The following is a 20,784-nucleotide window of genomic DNA, read 5'->3' as shown; positions in this document are numbered from 1 at the left end:
AAAGAAAAAGAAAAAAGATCCCAAACAACAACAATGAGAACCCAATACCATAAAGAGCATAGGTTCTGGAGCCAGATTATCTAGATTCATAGTCCTCACTCCAAAATACCCAAACCAAAACAATCTATTTAAATATATTTACCCCAATTCAACACTCTATGTCAAATGCAGTACTCTTGCCTGTGTCTTCATTGAAATTGCCATTACATAAGAACAATACATCGCCATATCATCTGCGAGTTGTGCTCTTTCTAATCCCAGCTCTTCCTCTATGAAGTGGATGGTGCAAGGCAAGTCTATTTCTTTCTCTGGGACTCAGGTTCATCTGTCCATGAGGATGTATATTAAAATGATTTTCAACTGTGTTTGTATAGGAACCTAGGGTTCTAAACAGGGGGCCAGGGAACTCTATGAGGGTTCAAGCAAAATTGGCAGAGACTTGAGCACACCCTCCTTTGCTTCAATGAGAGCAGCTAAATACTGTTCCCATCTGTGTGTGTGTGTGTGTGCACGTGCGTGTGTGTGTGTGTGTGTGTGTGTGTGTGTGTGTGTTGCTGGGGATTAAACAGAATCCCATGCATGCTAGGCAAGCAGCACTACCACTGAGCCATATCCCCAGCCTCCATTCTTTCATTTATTGCACTTTCTAATAAGATTTCTATTGAAATGCGGTTTTATTTATAACATTTTTCTAATCACTGAAGAAGATATCAAAGACCAATTTCCATGCTAATATTCTATGATTCTAAAGGAATTCTGGTCAAACTTTGAATACAATAATATATTTTGAAAGGAAAGTATCGCTTAAAGAGCATTTTGAGGGGTTGGGAGTGTGACTCAGTGGCAGAGCCGTTGCCTAGCTAGCATGCACAAGGCCCTGGGTTCAATCTTCTGCTCTGGGGGTGGGGGAACAGAAAAAAAGCATTTTGATGCCATGATCTCATTTGATGTTGAAAACAGCTCTATGAGAGTTAAAGAATGTGAGAACAAGGTAGCTCCTTGCCTGAGCTCCCACAACAAGGGAATGGAAGAACCATGACCAGAACCCAGTTCTTCTGATGTTGACTGCTTAAGCCTCCACTCCACTATATTACTTCTCAGAAATATGGTTGTGATGCAAAACAAGAAGAAAGGTTCCTTAGAAATGACATTGCCCAGTATAGACACTGAGGCTAAAGTGCCTTGGCTCCCTGGGAATTTCAGTTACAGAAGCAGAATCAACTAACTATACCTTCCATATGCTCAATTCCCACAGGACCACCCTTGAAAAGTACCCATTCAGAGCACTGAGCTGCTCCTCCCTAATTATGCAAGAGTGTACTTGTTAAGGCAAATGATACAACTGGTCATCTAATGAAATCACTCTCCATGACGGAATGACTAGGGTATACACAAATGTCTCATTGGCCCCTTAAACAAAGACCTTAACTTAGACCTTGACATAGAATGTTATGGTTGAGAGGAACTCAGAGTTCACTGAGGTCAACAATACAAACTTAGGAACACATAAAATTCAATATAAAGACATAAGACTGGCTTACTGGCAAATTTAGGACAAACACCTCTAGAGGTAGCTACATATAGTAAAAATGAATGGACCTCTCTGAGATAGTTCTGGGCTTGAATTCCAACTCTTGCTTCTCTGCCTGAACAGTTGGGGCAATTTAATCTCTGAGCCTCAGCTTCCTCATCTGTAAGATAGGGATAATATCTAATAATAAGGGATAATACCTCATAAAGGGCATTTAAAAGGGGTAAATGAGATAATTTGCATAAAGCTGTATCACTGGTCACAGATTCACTCAATCACGCAAAGCCTTTCTTTGAAATGTAGACCAAAAAACTACATTGTAGGATTAATACATATTTTGTAGGCTTGGGGTGGTTTTAAATGCTATTTCAAGTATTTAACAACTGGTCACTGACCAATCGGAGCAGCACTGTGAAAAACAATTTGCTTGACCATACTAGTAACATACTTGCTGCAGAGCCAAATCTAAGTCTTCATGTGGAAATTGAGTTAAATGACATGGAGCATAGTAGATATGTAATGAATTATATTTATGTCTCTTTCCCTTCCTGCTCTTACTTTTAGTCCTCTTTCCATCACATCGGACTACTTGAGTAGAGGAATATAGCTCTTCTTCCATATAACTTACACAAATTATGTTTGTCTTTCTGATTTCATAATGTCATTGGAGTTCCTTATTCAATAATGCTGTTGTGAAGTCTTGACATTTCAATGTAATACATTTTTCCAATGTGATTTGAAATTCCTATTTCTTTAATATTGAGATGTTCATAATATCTATTCTAAGAACTCTGGGAGAGTAAGTTACACATCTTGAGAAGTTTAATAGAGTACAAATGAATTCACTCAAGTCATTTTTATGGAAAAAGGTCTGTGATGTGAAGAGTAATGTCTCTTGGAAAAGAGCCAAAAGAGCCCAGTTCAGACCTAGGGTGTGCACTGATTTAGAAAGTAATACGCATGGTTGGAAATAGTAAGAAAAAAGATACTACAAACCCCCACAGTCACAAATTGGTACCTGGAACAGTACTAATACTGCAATACTACTATGACACTATTGTCAATACATACCTGAGGAAGAGAGGGATAGTGAGAAGAAAGAAGTGGTGAGTAATGTGTGCTTGGGGTGGAAATGACTTAGGAAAGGAAATAGTAAGTCAGCTGATTGACTAGTTCACCAAAAGTCAAAGATCAGTTGCATACCAGCTCTGAGATGGGCAAGACACTTCCAACGCCCTGGTAGAAAGCTGTTGCTCTCTCACAAGTTCTAACAATTGCTTTTATCTTTGCCTGCTTCTCATGTTGAGGCAAAAAAACAAATTTCTCTTTGCTCAGAGGGAATAGGACTTTTCAGGCATTATCCATGGATCTGGTGGCAGCTGGGAGCTCTTCCCAAAGGGGTTTGGGTCAGCCCTTATTCTGATTAGGGCACCTGAAAAACAAGGGACTCTTTAAACTTTTAAAAGAGAATTTTTAAAAAGAATCTAGGAGCCAGGGGTGTAGCTCAGTGGTAGATCACATGCTTAGCATACACCTTGGTTCCATCCCCAGTGGCCGCCCCCACAGAATTTTTTTTTTTAATTGCTGATTCAAAAAAACTTGATGAATCTTTCTGGGGGAAATTAGGACTTTGTTAGGTGTTCTGTAGACTTTTCTCTTAAAATCAGCATTGTCATCTATTGGCATCAGATCTGCTCTTTTGCTGCCGCCATTATTCTCCCTCCCCCACAGCACTGTACAACCCAAATTGTTAGCCTGGGAACTTCTAACCAGTCATTGGTCCGTTGTTATCAGCCCGCGAAATTCCACTACTTCAGAATAGCTCCCCTGCCATTTTATCTGTCTCCCTCACTCTTGCCCTTGTGCTCTCTCTCTCTCTCTCTCTCATTCTCTCTCTCTCTCTTTCTCTCTCACCCTGCGGGCAGACACTCTGCCTATCTGCTTAATAAAATCTCTTGCGTGAGTTCCCGCTTCCGGAATGGTTTCTGGGTGCTTTTCATCATCAGTGTTGCAAAAATATGGTTAATATAGGCCTGTTCATATTGTCTCCAGCACTTCCCAGGGAGAGAGTGCTCTAACTTTAGATATATGGGCACAGGCCTGACAAGAAATATTTAGGTGATAGAGTGGTTCCATTAGGGAGATCAAGGGATCTCTTTGAGCTACTTTAGTTCCTTTATTCAGATTTTATATCATTAAGTTATACCACAACATAAAATCTCACCAGAAAGTTTTGTTTCTGTGAATGAACTGCCTGATCAAGAAGATCACCCACTCAGAAAGCAGGCACTCCAAGCTTGGATTTTGATACAGTTCAGATTTAGAAAGGTATAAGCCATTCTGGGACTGAATCATCCCTGGGGTAAATTGAATCTCAAGATTTTGAACCCATACAGCTGAAAGAGAAGACATTTTATCTTTGAGATATAATCTCTGTCTTCTCCCATCCCATGTGGACAAAGTGTACCATCCATGAAACTTCTGCAGATATATCTTGCTCTTCTTTAGGACATTACTAATAGGACTTGCATATGCTGTTTCTACCATTGCCCAGCAAGCTTTACTTGTTTTGGTTTTCAAAATTGACTCAGAAATCTCTGCCAGAGATTCCTGTTTTGCCCAATAAATAACAATTAAGAATTATAGTCAAGTGGGCTGTTGTTTGCAGTGACTATTAATTGTTCACTGTTTTTACTGTTAAAATGTCAAGAATCCACTTTACAGTATCTTACATTCTTAAGTTATCATATATATTTGTTCCTTTTTTTTTTGGTACTGGGGATTGAGCCCACTACCACTGAGCTACATCCTCAGTCTGTCTTATTTTTTACTTTGAAACAGGGTTCCAGTAAGTTGCTGAGGGTCTCACTAAATTACCAAGGCTGGCCTTTAACTTGTGATTCTCCTGCCTCAGCCTCCTGAGTCACCGGGATTACAGGCATGCAACATGGTGCCTATTGTTACACAAATGAGGTTTTGAGGGCCAGAAACTTCTCTTCCTTGCTACCCTTCCACCCAGGTTTTCATCATGCAAGAGGAATAAAGAATAAATTGAGACCAATGTGATCCTACAATATGTACAATCAGAAAAATGAGAAATTATACTCCATTTGTGTATGATTTATCAAAATGCATAAATGCATTCTACTGTCATGTATAACTAATCAGAACAAGTAAAAAATTTTAAAAAAGGAATTCCATATATGTAACTGATAGCTAATTTTTTACTGTTTTCCTTTTTTATTTGCAGTATTAAATTTTTTCCATTGTAAAAAAAAATAAGTAAATAAATTGAGTATTACTGAGTGGGTCAAAAGCCTGACAAATAATCAAACATTTTTATAAAGAGACTAGTAATTGACACTTTACCCTGGTTTTACTTCCAATTGGTTTTCTTTTCAGCTAACTGACCCAAGGACTACTGAGATAATTTAAGCATCCAAAGGCTGAGGAAAGAGGAGTTGCATTTTCCATCTCCTGTCCTCTTGGGTAACTCTGCTTCCTTCTGAGCAAGGAACTATTGAAGACAAGACCACTATTTTTTTTCCCCCAGGGGGAATGAAGAGAGAGATAATAGCTTTTCAATATGCTTCTCGGATATAAGGACCTCTTAATGGAGGTCAAATCTTTAAAATATTATACAGTGAAACAAAGCCAAGACCAGGACAAAAATAAAACAGATATGGAGTTTCTAGTGTTACAGAGTCTTGGACATATCACATTATTCATTACCATTTATTGAGCACTTGCTGTGGGTCAACTACCACATTAATCATGTTACATAGTTAATCTTCACAAAAACCCTCTGAGGGAGGTACATTTTTATCCCCATTTTACACATGGGGAAACTGAGACTTACAGAAGTTGAAAGTCCAAATAATTAGTAAATGGTGGAACTGGGATTCAAACCCAAGGCTATCTTACAAAAAAAGTTGTGTTCTCAACCACTCTGCTATGTGATACATTAGAGGGTTTGGCTAGAATACCTTCAGCAACCTAATAATAATAAACACCATTATTGAAGGCTTATCATATGCTAGGCCCCATTTGAAATGCTCTACCTGTATCAACTCATTTATCCTCTAAATCTCACAACCCCATGAAGGAGCTACTACTATCGGCCCCATTTTATAATAAGAAAAGAGAGGCACAGAGAAGTCACCAAATTCCTTAAGTTTACAGAACTAATAAGTGGTGGAGCTGGGCTGCAAATCCAGGCAGTCTGACTCCAAAGACCATCTTGGAAACCACCAAGCTCTGTGAAGGGTAATGTGCTCATTTCTGGGTGAGGAAGCCCACTTTCAGAGGGAGCTTTCTTGTTAGAAAGTTGTGCCTGCAGCTTTGTAAAGGACTTCTCAGAAGCAAACAGTTAAGTTCAAGTGTCCAACCTACAGCCGAGGCTCTTGCTCAATTCCTTCCCCCAATGCTTGCCTCCGTTGCCCTTTAACCTGCATCTTTGAACAAAGTGATATATGGGGAGTTCTGCAATGGCCCATCTCAGCTGTGCCTTTAATGTCTGATGAGCCTGCTAGCACACTATGTTTTTCATTTGATCTAAAGGAGATCTAGTGAGAGATCATTTCCTGATAACACACTGTCTGCTTTCAACATCACTAGGAAAGCACTTTGCTGCAAACAATTCCTATTTTGGTTTAATTGCCTTTGAAAAGGGGGCTCGAGAGGCAGCATAAACTCCTCAGAGTTTGGGTCTGATTTCCTGAGGTGTTCCATTTCAGAAGAGGCCCCTGACAACAGGCAGAGAATAAAAACAAGTGTGGTCGGGGGCAGACAGTGTTTTTCAAACAGTTGGCCAAATCTCTCCTGGCAGCCGGGAAGCAGCTGAATCATCAAACGCTAGGCCTCTAACGAGATGGAGGCTGGGCTGTATTGAAGTGCATTCCAGACTGACTGTGAAGCCCAGAGCTGCTGCTGCTTCCCCAGCCTGGCTCTCTTCCAAGGGCTGGCCTGGCTGAACTGCTCGTCAAAGCTTCCTTTTGTCTCTTCTCTATATTTCCTCCTCTTTGTGACTTCCCATGCTGCATTTGCTTGCCTTGGGTGGAGTATCTGTGTGAATTTCGGGGTCACCTTGGCTGTAGCCTTTGCTCTGCAAGCTAAAATTCATGAAATGTGTTTCCTGAGTGCAAAAGCAAAATGGCAGAACAGAAAGTCACTGGGATGAAGCACTCAGGGAATGGACAAGAATAGGCAGACTTTCTTTTTTCCAAAAGACTGGAGTGACTGAGGCACTTGGAAATTGAAAGCCAGATGTTTGGACAAAACCTGAGGTCCAATTTGAATCTTAGAAGTGTTGACAGGCTTTATGAAATCCTTTGACCAAAACTTTGGAGAATGGAGGGTAATGAAGGGGGCCTAAATAGAGCAATGTGCCTTAAAAATAAATGGATCCCCCATTTTTATCAGAAACAAATGTTTGGACTTAGGTGCTGTGGTCTGATGTTTGTGTCCCCTCCAAATTCAGATGTTGAAACCTAATCCCTAAAGTAATGATATTAAGAGGTGGGGCCTTTGGGTGGAGATTAGGTCATTAGGATCATGAATGGGATGGTGTTCTCATAAAAGAGGCCCGAGGGAGATTGTTTGCCCCTTTTGTCTGTGAGGATGCAGGAAGAAGGCACTATCTGTGAAGCCCAGAGCAGCCCTGAATCACCAGATACTGAATCTTCTAGTACCTTAGTTTTAGACTCCCCAGCCTCCAGAACTGTGAGGAATAAATTTCTATTATTTATCAATTACCCAGTCTAAGGTATTTTGTTATAGCAGCTCGAATAAACCAAGACTTTCAGTGTAAAGAAACAATAATATTTTGTGTCTATTGAGATTGCTGCCCATAGCAATTTAGCAAGACCCTGTCTCAAAATAAAAAATAAACTGGGTGCAGCAGCACAGGCCTGTAATCCTAGTGGCTCAGGAGGCTGAAGCATGAGGATGGAGAATTCAACCAGTCTCAGCAACTTAGCATGACCTCAGTAATTTAGCGAGACCCTATAAAACAGACAAAAGAAAAAGGCTAGGGATTCAGCTTAATAGTAAATCACCCCTGAATTCAATCCCTAGCACCAAAAAAAAAAAAAAAAAAAAAAAAAAAAAAAAAAAAAAAAAAAAAAAAATCTACAAAAAACACTAAAACATGAAAAGGACTAGAAATGTAGCTCAGTGGTAGAGTGTCCCTGGGTTCAATTCCCAGTATTGGAAAAAAAAAAATTACTGCCCATGGCATGTACCATCCCTATGCCTGATTATGAATGAATACAAAAAGTATCTGTTATTTTCCCATCACTACTAATATGCAGATAACTATTGGTTATTGCATTTGCTCCTAATAAATAAAGGGAAAGATTCAATGTCTAATGGATTGACAGTGTCATGTTGGGCACTGATCAGAACCAGGAGCTGGCCTCAAGCTGCTCAGACAGGTTTTTCACCTAAAGGAATAGTGTGGAAGAGAGGAAACTTCTTCACTGCTAACAATGAACTGCGAAAGCACGGAGGTGGGGGAAGGAGGCTGGGACTTGGAAAGAACATTAACATTCCATAACTCTATAATCCATTGTCTGGACTCTGATGGGAAAGAGAAAGAAACTGGGAAACTGGATTGCCCTCCCTCCAGTCCTTGCCAACAGCATTGTTTTTCAGGCTATTCACCCTGACCCCACCCATGATGATGATGATGATGATGATGATGATGATATGTGTGTTTAAAAAATTCTAAGGAGCTTTCACACACATTTATATGTAACTCATACAACTTTGAGAGGATAGAAAAAAGACATTTGTTCCTTTCTTACAGATGAGGACACTGAGGTCAAGAGAAATTAACCGATTCATCCCAAGTCACATAGAAAATTAGCTGTAGAGTCAGGTCCACTAGGCCATGAGTTCCAGGGATCATTAGTCAAGGGAGGGGTGATTCTCATATTTTCAGGTGCATCATAATCACCTGGGAAGCATTTTGCAGATGCAGATTTATACACTCTACCTTCAGAGATACAATAGGTCTGGCAGAGCTGTCTGAAATCTGCATTTGTTTGTTTGCATTTGTGTAGTGGGGACTGAATGCTGGAGAGCTCTACCACCGAGTTACATCTCCAGCCCTTTTTAAAAAATTTTTAATTTTGAGACAGGGTCTCACTAAGTTACTTAAAGGCTTTGCTAGGTTGCTGAGGCTGGCTTCAAACTTGTGATCCTCCTGCCTTAGCCTCCCAAGTCGCTGGGATTACTGGTGTGCATCACCATGCCCAGCTGGAATCTACATTTTTTAACAAGATTCACAGATGCTTCTTATGCAGATGGTCTTCGGGCCATACCTGAAATGAAGGCAAATCCATAAATCCTGAACTGATCAGGGATGTCATTTATATTGCTAGAGATAATCTGTTTATTTTAGAGTTCACATAGGAATAGAAGAAAAATAACAGGCTGTTCTTAAGAGGACCATAAGACGAGGAGGTGGAGAAGAGTAGACATTCATTGGTAAAGGACGCTTGCTTCTCAAATCTCTCCCTTCAAAATCCCTTTTCCATATGAAGTTAGATGCAAATGAGCATCAAAGGAAGCCTTGGAAATGATGATCTCTTGAAAACTGGCGCCTGAGACAGATGACCAGTAACCAAAGAAAGAATTTGCCATCATACCATTGAGGGTGACTCTAGGTAAACAGGATCTATGTACTTGAACCTTAGGTCTTTATTTAGCACAGCTGGTAGGGTCTTTTTTATTCTGAAGCCAAATTGGTTTGAATCCTCCCACTGCCAATTATTAACTGTGTAACCTTGGGAAAGTCACTCCACTTTTCTATGCCTCAGTTTTCTCATCTGTACAATGGGGTAATATCACTACATATTTCCTAGGATTGTTGTAAGGAGTTTTTAAATTATTTTTTTGGTACCAGGGAGTTGAACCCCTGGGCACTTAACCACATCCCTAGCTCCTTTATTTCTTTAGAAGCAGAGTCTCCCTAAGTTACTTAGGGCCTTGCTAAGTTGCTGAGGCTGGCTTTGAACCTGTGATTCTCCTGCCTCAGCTTCGTAGGCCACTGGGATTACAGGCACACACCACTACACCTGACTACTTTAAGGATTTAAATGAAATAATGCATGTAAAGCACTTAGAACAGTAACTGACATCTGGTAAGCAGTGGAAGTCTTATTCTCAATTATATCTTTCCTGAGTTGTTGCTGAGCTGCAATCAATAAAAGATGGCTTGGGCCTGGAATCAGTCATTTCAATGTTTTCCTGTCTGCCTCAGTAAACAATCATAGCACTCTGAAGAGCCATAGATGACACTATTTTGGCAGTCCACTAAATCTCTTTCTCAGACTAAGAGATGAATGCCCCACAAGGCCCCAGGTTCCATCCCCAGCGCCACCTTAAAAAAAAAAAAAAAAAGGAAAAAGGAAAAAGAGAAAGAAAATAGATGAATCTTGATGAGATGTGGGGCTTCAGTAAAATTTAATATGAATTTGATCAGTGTTGGTAGATAGAAGAATGTCTGTTCAAAACACTGTGGGGCGAAGCTATTGTCCCCCTTTTAACTTTTTTATTACAAGAACATTCCATAACCAAAACAAAAACCAAAACAACAACAAAAAAATAGGCACGACAACCTGACTAGACCAAAGGGTGAGTGAAGAAGTCATGGACACTGAGTGCCTTAAGCCAGGATTGGGTAGGGGGCTAGCTTCCTTACCCCTGCAGATCCATAAAAATCCCCAGACAATAGCCACTTTCTCGTCTTCCTCCCCTTTGGGAGCTCTGCTTTCTTTCCTTCTATTACTCTAATAAATCCTGTTACTTTGCTCTCAAAACCAAAAAAGATCACTCCATAAATGACAAAGGATGATGATAATTGATACCATGGTACTGAGGCTCCTCCAAGAGTATAAAGAAGGCCTATGGGGACACAGGCCCCAATCAACTGCACACTATGGCATGGAAGTTGGTCATAGACGTTATGCCCAGGGACTGGCTCCTCAGAATTTGCTGATGAGTAATATTTTGGAAAGAAAGAAGAGGGAGGAAGGAAGGAGGAACAGTAAGAGAGAAATTGACAGGGACAGAGCAATGATGTAAACGTATATTGGGTGGGAGTGGAGGTTGGGCATGGAAAACAGAGAAGAGATTTTTGAGAAGGGATGATGAGAGGCAGGAAGGGATCTAGCACTATGTCTAGAATCTCTTAGAAGTTTCTGGAGTACATTATGTCTCACAAGAAAGTAGAGTTTCATTCCAGCCTGAGTCAGCCCACCTAGCAGCAGCTTTACTCCCTGCTGTCTGTACTGTCACTCATGCTCAGAGGCACATCTGTTTCAGTGCCCCAAGCCATTTCATGGTATATTCATCTGTATATTTGCTGCTCATGTGACCGACAGCCAGTCAGTGAGGCGTCAGAGTGCCAGCAAGTAGCCTAGGTTGAAGTGCAAAGGAAATACTGACAAATATAAAATACTTATATTCTTAAGTGTCTGGTGCCAATTACAGCCAGTTAGCACTTGAAAAAAATTGAGAGGCTGGGAGCTGTGGTCTCAATATTGGAGACCAAAAGGCTTGTGTCTTTGATTACATGCATATGTGCATCTAAAGAACACACTTGCACATAGAAATCTTTCAGTAACTGGCAATCTTCATGAAAATGATGTAAGAAGGCTAAGTTCATTCCTGGTTTTTTCTTTCAACAGGTTCAGTTACATCGTGCAAAATGTTCGCAGATCAGACCATTTATTCCCTGACGAATGTCTGTTTGGCCGGGAACCAAGACCTGTGAGGTTGGAGGGTGATGGCAGCTGCAGGAGAAGCTTTGGCTACTGGGCTTCTTGTGCGCATGCAGCTCCCACATTCTACCTTTGGAACTGGATAGTCCCTCACAGAATACATTGAACTTGGAAGACTTTCTTCCATGTACTTTGCAGCCTCCAAAATGCCCAAGGCTTTTCTTATACTCCCAGTTCAATTGAACTTTGACTAGCTTTTATATAGACATAGTTCAGTTTAATCACTTAAACAGAGAACACCATGAAATATGTTTTCATTCTGATGATTTTGCACCTAACGAGGAGACAATCACCAAATAAAAAGCCTTTCAAGGTTTTTTTTTCCTACTAGACTGTGAAACCACTTTAATCTTTAGATAGATGTAGAGCTTATTAAATGAACTAAAGCAACGGTTTAAAGAAGGTCAGGATAGAAGGCTTGAATTAATGGACATTAATGGCTTTGCCTTTTGGAGACACACTGAATGGGAAAGAACTCTTTATTCAAAGCTAGGTTCTTCAAAATACCTAATGAACCAGAGGATAAAAGTATATCCTTTCAGAATTAAAAAAAATTGACTTTGGTGATACTACTGTTAACATAATCTGCAGCAAGTTATATGTACCATGGAAAAGTAAATCCTCTGTGCCTTCAGTCCAAAATGTATGTTTCTGATATACTGACTGCGTACATTAGGCCAGGTATGAAGATACACACTGGCCCTGGTCTGTAGACTTTGAAATAAATTGGTGAGTCTTGATCTTGGAATAGCCTTCCCTGAAGGCTTTCAACCAGCCTTGGGTGAAATGTCTAACAATACATTTCTAAGTATCTATGTATTAGATTTCTGTCATTCATAGTATATTGTAAGGTCCTTGAAGGCAGAATCTATACTTGACTTGTATTTAAAACACTGCTACCAAGTTCAGTGGCAGAACACTTGCCTAGCATGCATGAGACCCTGGTTTTGATCCCCTACACTGCAAAAAATAAAAAAAAAAAAATAAAAAAGAAAGAAAGAAAGAAAGAAAACACCACTACAAACAACACTGTATGATATAGAATAGGTGCTATATAAATATTTGTCAAACTGTTGACAGAAGTCAGATAGTGGGACAAATGAAAATTGAGCAGGGGGTAGTCTAATGTGAACATTAAGAATATGGTCCACTTTTTAGTCTGCTTTCCATGACTTGGATGAAAATCCTGAATCTTAACCTTTCTGCATGACAGGGCCAGGTTTACATAATATGATTTAAAAGCATGTCTTGCTAAATCTCTCTCTCTTGAACCTCATTACTTTATTCTTTTATTTTGTCTGAAATCTCAGGATAATGGGATCCCTTTTCTAAAGTTAGAGGATTATTGAGCACCTTCCAAGTGATTTGTCTTTCCTATTTTAGTATGAAATTGTTGGATCAGGTTGCTCTACTTTTTTAAATTGGTTCATAATATACATAACATTAGAATTCAGTTTGACATAATTGTAAGTGCATGGAATATAATTTGCTCCAATTAAGTCTCCAGTACTTACCCATACTCTCCTCTTTCTACCTCCCCCTATTCACTTTCCTCTATTCTGCTGATTTTTCTATTTACTTACATTTTTTTGGTAAAATTAGTTCTTATGGATGTACATGAAGGTGAGATTCACTATAGTATATTCATATATGTACCTTGGAAAGTTAGGTCAGATTCATTCCACTGTTTTTCCTTTATCCTGTCCCTCCTCCCTCCCCACAAATTCCCTTCTTCTACTCCACTGATCTTTCTTTTATTTTGATGGAATCCCCCCATTTCTTCTCTTTCTCTCTCTCCCCTCTCTACCTCTCTATCTCTGTCTTTTCCACTAATTTTTAGACTAGCATATCAGAGAAAACATTTACCAGCAAATGCCGTAATGTCATTCTTCTTTATGGCTGAGTAATACTCCATTGTATATATATACAATATTTTCTTTATCTATCATCTACTTTTAACACCTAGCTGAGATTAGCACTGAGGAAAAAAAAGAGTTGAACCAAAGAGGTGTGAGGAAGAAAGATGGTGTAAATTAAGAAAGAGGAGACTGTTTTGGAGCTTGGCAAGACATGGTGAGCATAGGGGAAAATCCAGTCTAGGCAACTCATTACAAATCCAGGTCCTGAGTAGGATTTGTCAAATGTCAAAGTCAAACTTTGAATCATCTATTCAGGGACTAGGAGAGTTGGAAGAATTATTTTACATGTCCTCAAAGCTGAGAGAATATGGAGATATGGAAAGGGTAAGTGACTTTCCAAAGATCATATGGTTATTTCTTAGTAGAGCCAGAAGTAAAACTTTAACATTTCTACCACACCAACAACTATATTTGGTTCCATTGCTTGTTAAGCACCTACTACATGTTCAGCACTGTGCTATGTACTGCTGGGAGTTGAAGTTCCATTTATGATCTTAAAATGCTCCATTTTGCCATCATGAAATCTTCCATTTTCCTTTATTTGTAATGACTTCCTAATGTGAAGGCCAAAATACATGACTAATACTGCCTAATTTCTTCTAGAATATTGCAATCTAAAGATAATATATGAAAGTTTCTGCATTGCAGCAGATCTAAACCAACCAGGGAAATAAATATAATAAAGTCAATCACAAAGAACTAACTTCTCTCTTTGGGGTCAATTTTAAAATCTGCTTCTGTAAATCCATTTAGTCATCGAGTTGTAGATTCTGACCTTGTAATGTCTCTGAGGTCTTCTTCACTTACATAGATTTCATTCTCATTTTAGTCTGCATCCTCAACACCTCTTATATGGATTATTGCAAAACAATTTCTAAATTGGTCTTCCTATACATATTTCTCTCATCTTTCAATCAAGGCATACCTATAACAGGTTAATATTTGTAAAACACCACTTTATGTACATTCATCATAACTGTTCAAAAGCATTTAAGGCTCCCCATTGGCCAAAGATAAAGGCCAGATTCTAATGCTTACTCCACAGTCACCCTCTTTATCTTCTTTGTAGTCATCTGTTTATAGACATGTCTCATTTCTGACATTACACTATAAATTTGCAAGGACAGGGACTCTAGGTTCTTGTCTTTCAATTCCCATATTCTACTATAAATTAGTCACCTAGTGCATGTTTCTTACTGATGATTGCTTTCTATAATATAATGTTAAAATGTTTTGATTTAATGTCCCTTAATCAAGTTCACAAAAGATATTTCTGCATTTGATGAAAGCTTATGTTATTAGTTAAATGATTTGATCTTTATAACCATTAATTTTCAGAATGACATTTCATATTATGTTTAATTTTATATCCATATATACATTCACATAGAATTAAGTCAAGTTTGGCAGAGGTTGGCCTAATTCCTTAATATATATCCCAGTCACCTAAACTATTACAATTTGACTTGCCTCTTAGTGTTTAAGCTTAAATCTGTCTTATCATTACTAAATATATAATCCATTCTGGCCAAGAATACTAAGAAGGAACAAATAATTCTTTTTTCTTTGTGCCTTATGTTTGTTCTTTGAACCGGTTCCCACAAAGGGTATATTCCCAATGGATCCATAGGAAGTCAACAGAGTTTTAACTGAAGGCAAATGATGGATTATGCTAGCTCAGAGAAATTCCATACCCGTTTTTAATGAGCTGGGAAACAAGATGTGGAAAAATCATTGACTTAACAATCAGAATAACAGTGATCTACACTTGGTTTTATCAGGAGCTAGAAGTATGATCTTAGAGTCATATAAATACTTGTGAATCCATTTCCACATCTGTTGAAACTAAGAGTGGTGGATTTGATTCATTCATTTCACAAATCTTTGATGTTTGCTGAATACGTGACAGATATGATGCAAGACACTTTATGGAATCAAAAAAGTGCCTTGAATATAACCTATGTATGCATTTCTCTCTTTGAGGATAAGTTTTGAAGTAGATTTGCAGAGCTGGGTGTGGTGGCATGCGCCTGTAATCCCTGTGACTCAGGAGACCAAGGAAGGAGGATTAAAAATTCAAGGCCAGCCTCAGCAATTTAGCAAGACACTCAGAGATTTAGCAAGACCCTGTCTCAAAAATAATAAAATAAAAGGACTGAGATGTAGCTCTGTGGCAAATCACCTCTGGATTCAAATAGCAACATCAACAACAATAATAATAGAAGGAGATTTGTAACCAAAGGACTGTAATACAAAGTAGAGAGGCATAAGGACTATGCAAGTAGTATAGATAAAATATGCAATGATTTCACAGATGCCTTCAGCTTAAACATTTTATGATTTGTAATTAATTTTTCATGTAAAATCTTTTCTTCCAAAAATAGAGATGATGGAATTATTAAAGTGTTTTCTTTACTACCATTACCTCCCATGTTAAAGGATGTTTCAATTGAATGATGCTATGTGACCTTGAGTCTGTTGCTTAACTTCCCTGTAACTCAGCTTCCTCGACTGTAAAATAAGGATAAATGTAAAACCTGCTATGCAAGGTTGTTGTAAAGATTAAATGAACTAATGCATGCCAAGTGATAAACATTTCCTGGACCATTTGATGACCTTTTGTTGATTTTAATAATCAGGGTGAGTTGGAATACCTAAGGAAAAAGTTCAGACTCCAAATGGCTTTTAAAGTTAGCAGAGAGAAAGAAGCAGGAGTATATATATATATAAAATCTGGTTATAATTTTGATCTATAGGAAAAAAAATTAAAAGACTACACTTTATCTTACACATTTCCACTATATATGTGACAATAATAATGTCAGCAAACACCAGTTGATGGCTATAGATAATTACCAATCTAGTACTTGTCTGGCTGGTACTTCTCAACTTAACCATTGAAGTCTCATCATATAATCTTTAAATGTAGGTTTATTGAAACATGGCTCAAGACAGTAAGTAAAAACAAACACAATTTATTATTTGCTAAACTCAACAAAATTTCTTTTGATCTGCTAGCAGTCCTGAATGAGTACAGCATTTAGAAAATATTTCCAAGTAGCATAATACCTCTTTCTTACATCAACCTTTTTCAAGTTGTTGAAATTGGATAAAGTATTTGACCAACCTTGAAACTTTTTTATTTTATGCAATTAATATTATGATGAATGGCAGAGCAAAAATATTTTAGTGCTGTGGGGTGCAATGCATTAGAAACAGAAGATACAAATCATCTAAAATTAAATTGATAGAGGGAACTAATCCACATAATTCAATTTTTAAGTAAGAAAACCATGCATGTCATTGAGAATAGGTTGTTTTCTGTGTTTATATAAACGATAGACATACTATTTTCTCTAAAGCATAAGCAATCAACAGTCTCATGGTCTTTGACACACTAGAGCTTTTGGGAGGACATCACATCCCACTTTGATTCTTGTACTCTGGGCTAGGAAAATGAATTTGGAAAACAAAAAACTTGATTTAACTTCCCAATAAATCGCACTAGTTTTGTGTATCCCTATTACTTGACTTTGAATGGAGGTAGCCATGCTCTCTTCCTAGGGCTCTGCGGGATTAGAAAAACTCACAGCAGCATTTGGCCTCTAGGTTGTCTTAACCTGACCCAGGCAGTCACCCCTGGGATCCCACGAAGGCATATTTCCGGAGGTTAGAAGAAAGCCATTTCTCTGAGGAATCGATGGCATTTTATAAAAGAACGGGGAAAACATTCATAAGGTATTTGCAAAGACACCTAAGAATTGAGTTCTTTTAATAGGGGCTGTCTTTCTGTACACAGCCAGTGCTTCTAAGAAGTGAACCTCATTCCACCACTCCCTTACAATGGAAAGATTATATCATTAGTAGAAATTAGCTTCAGCGGGGTGCATTCCTTATTAGAAGATGAAGCAGCATACATCTAGTTACTTAAATCAATTGTTTAAACCTTCAAAGTTGATCAGGAGTCATGTGGTAATTTTAGGGTTTAGTAATACAGCCATCCTTAAATAGACTTGAAACCTGAGCCATAACCAAGAGGTATGTCATGATTCTATGAGAGAAAAATTCATTACTTCCTCCAAAAGACATTTAAGAAAATTTTTAAAATAGTGAAGTAAAAAAAAAATAGTCAAGTGTGTCTTATGATACAAATAAGACACATTTTGAATAAACAGGTAATAAGATGCACACAAAATTTGTTGCGAAAATGTGGCATCCTGCTGTCTAAAATGACTACAGTGTTTTCACAATTAAAGATTCTAAGATCTTGTCTTTCCATCTGGAGAAGGTTTTAAACATGAAAATATGGTAGATGAAACAGATAATTCAGGTTGCAAGTCTATGAATTCTGTATTCCTTCCCAACTGCATGTTGTTTCCCCTCCCAAGATACCGTTTCAGAGGTTTGCCAATTACAACAGTGTGACTGTTCTGAAAGAATGTTCATTTGAGTTCCCAGCAAAAATAATTTCAAGGAGACGTTGCCATTCAAAACATTCACAAATGAACTCCATACTTCATTACCTCAGTTGCAGGCACAACTATAAAGACAATATGACTTTTTCATTGAAAATATGTTTTTGACTGAAACAAACAAAAAATCATGCTCTCTGCTAGAAAAGAAAATGCCTGCAGAAGGGTAAAGGTAGACTAACTACTTCTACCACTAAAATGAACTTCATAGTCTTGCTACTGACGATGACATATACTTTTTTTTCACCATGGTGCCCATTTTACTGTCTCTGACCATTTGATGGTTGCTTAGGTTTGTAGGCTGTCTAATATCTGGGCCCATGGCAAACCACAGGAGTTAAAATGTGCAGAGGAAAGAGAATGTGGTTTATGAGATGCTAAACTAAACTGAAAGTCAGCAAGACCTCAGTTCTATTTCTGGCTTCTCTGTGGACAAATCATACCTTCCTTGACCTTGAGCAAGTCATTTACTATCACTTTACCCCAGATGGTGCAATTAGACCTCATTATAGGAGAACTCCAATACCACATTTTTCCATCGCATAATTTATAAAGTAGGGAATAAATGTAAAATGCATTAATTGAAGAATTGCTCATTCAAAATGCTTCAGGCCCCACTGTTTAATGGTACCATCAAATGCACAGCTAAAAACAAACTCTAGAATAGCAGTGGGAATTCAATGGCTTTTTATATCTTCTGGTGAGATCTGAGGGGTAGTTATGGGAAGAAAAGGAGAGGCCCAGGAGAAACTGTACAGTTATTCTCTTCCCTTCCTTTCTTCAATGTCTTCCTTCTTTGATTTTGTTGGGAAAGGAGTAGGAATAGTTTAAGGTTCCTTGTACTGGGGAACCCCAGTTCAACCCGAACAAGGCAAGAGTATAATAACAGGGTTTTACAGGTAAGAAGGAGGGGAGCGAATGGTCCACCATCTGCCCCTTTGATAGATTATTATCAAAGTTTCAGAAGGGGAAACTGGTATGATCTCCAGAATGTCTGGGATTTTTCAGCAACTAGGCTGCAAAACAAACTGCTTGGGGGGGGGGCTTCCCCCCCCAAATCTGGGAATGTAACTTTTTAAAAAGTCAAGTCCCAGGAATACATCTTTAGCTACAGAATGTAAGGTAGTGGTAAAGTAGAACTGCTTTTATTCAAGGTTTCTGTAACCAACAAATAAAAATAACCCAGGGCTATATTTATTTTATATATTGAAGGACAATTAATCCAGGTGTTCATTATTTCTGATCTACTTTATGGCATCAAGTGAATTTAATAAAATGAAATAGAATCCAAGAGTTCTAGAGCTAGAAGAATCATTAAAAATAATTGAGTCATTTTATAGGCAAGTAAACTGAGGCACATAAAGGTTGTCCAAGATCAACACTTAGTAAATATTGAGACTAGAAACCAAATCTTCTGAGTCTCATTATGGTGGTAAATATTCCATTGCTTAGATTTAACATTGTATGATCTGACAAATTTCTAATAATAGTGCTACTTGAAATTTCCTCCTTTCTGTAAGAGACCCAAATACAAATGAAGCAAGTTACTGAGACCATAATTGAGTTGCATGTTTCTTAGTTTTGATTTTGGCTTTAATTTTTCCATCAGTATAGCATATGCTACTAATTATTATGATTGTTATTATTAGTTCCAACAAAATGAAAGGAGGACAGAAATATGAAGAGGCTGAATGTGTTATCCAACAAAGCCACAGGAACTTCTACAGAAAATTTTTAATAAAGAAGAAAAGTACTGATGTTTTTTCTTGCTTAAAGATAGCAGGCAGTATGAATCTTTTCCAAAGCCATATTCTACAAGTCTGTAGCAATGCTAGGACCTCTACTGGCATATACTGTGCCTTCTGGCAAATTACAAAATGGCATTTCCTGGATGCAGATGAATTGAAAAAAAAAAAAGTCCCCTCTTAGAGGATGAATTACAAAAATGCACGGGCACTGCCTGTGCCAGTGGGATTTATCCGCTTCCGGTCCACATACCCAGAGCCTCTATGCAGGATGTACAATCTTAAGCAGAGATATGGAGCATTATTTTCTTTATCCTAAATGCTGTCACTTCTGTCTGCATAGTCTTCATTAGTAATAAGTTTATATGCAGCTGTGGAAAATACACACATCTTGAGTTTCTTTGGTTTGATTGAAATATCTACAGACAACAGCCCCGAATCTCTGTAGTATGGGATTCTACATTATCAAACCCATTGACCCATTCCTGCAGATTCGCAGACTGCACAGTCTGCCTCTTCTTTCTAGTCAAATCTTGGTGATGTTTTAAAGCCTCCTCTTCCAATCAGTGTTTGCTAACTCTTTTCAATCGTTATTATTTCTTCCTTACATTCCCTAACACTTGTTGTCTGTTGAGAATTTGGCATTAGTATGGCATTGAACAGCATTTGGCCAGAAGTCTCGGTAATGCTTTCACCAGGATGCACCAAGGCTGACATCAACATTCCTGCAGGAGTAGTTTCAGAGAGAAGCAGAAGGCAAGTCAGAGACTACCTAGCAGCTCTGTATTGTGGGGTAAGGTGAACTTACAAGGAAGAAAACCAATGCACAGCTGCCCAATCCACCTAGAACTGGCAAATGCAGCCCAGAAATCCCAAATTTGGGGTCTGCAGTACAGACGCTCACCCAGCCATTCCTTCCAAAATCAGCGGATCCATCCTTCCAACTGGCTATTGTGTAGTGATTAAGAGTATCTGTCTTCTAAGTATCAGAGGCAGGGCTTTTATCAACTTTATTACTTTCAACAGTAGAAGTATCTGTAGCCTGTTTAATAACAATAATTAAAAGAGGGCTGTGGATGTAGCTGAGAGGTAGAGCACTTACCTAGAATGTGAGAATCCTCAAGCCCCTGCACTAAAACAAGAAAGAAAGCTACTGAAGTAACTGCCATAGTAATGAAGATATTTATTTTAATAATTTAGCAGATCCCCTAAAATAGTCGCCACCAGATACCCACTTTCCTGAAATTGGTGCACACTTGCATAGAAATCATAATTTCAAATCTATCTTTTCGGATAGAATGAAAAGGATGTCGAGCAGCCTGTAGGAGG

Source organism: Sciurus vulgaris (assembly GCF_902686455.1).
Source record: "Sciurus vulgaris genome assembly, chromosome: X".
NCBI classification, from domain to species: domain Eukaryota; kingdom Metazoa; phylum Chordata; class Mammalia; order Rodentia; family Sciuridae; genus Sciurus; species Sciurus vulgaris.
The sequence above is the reverse complement of the archived record's forward strand: the minus strand, read 5'-3'. Positions refer to the sequence as shown.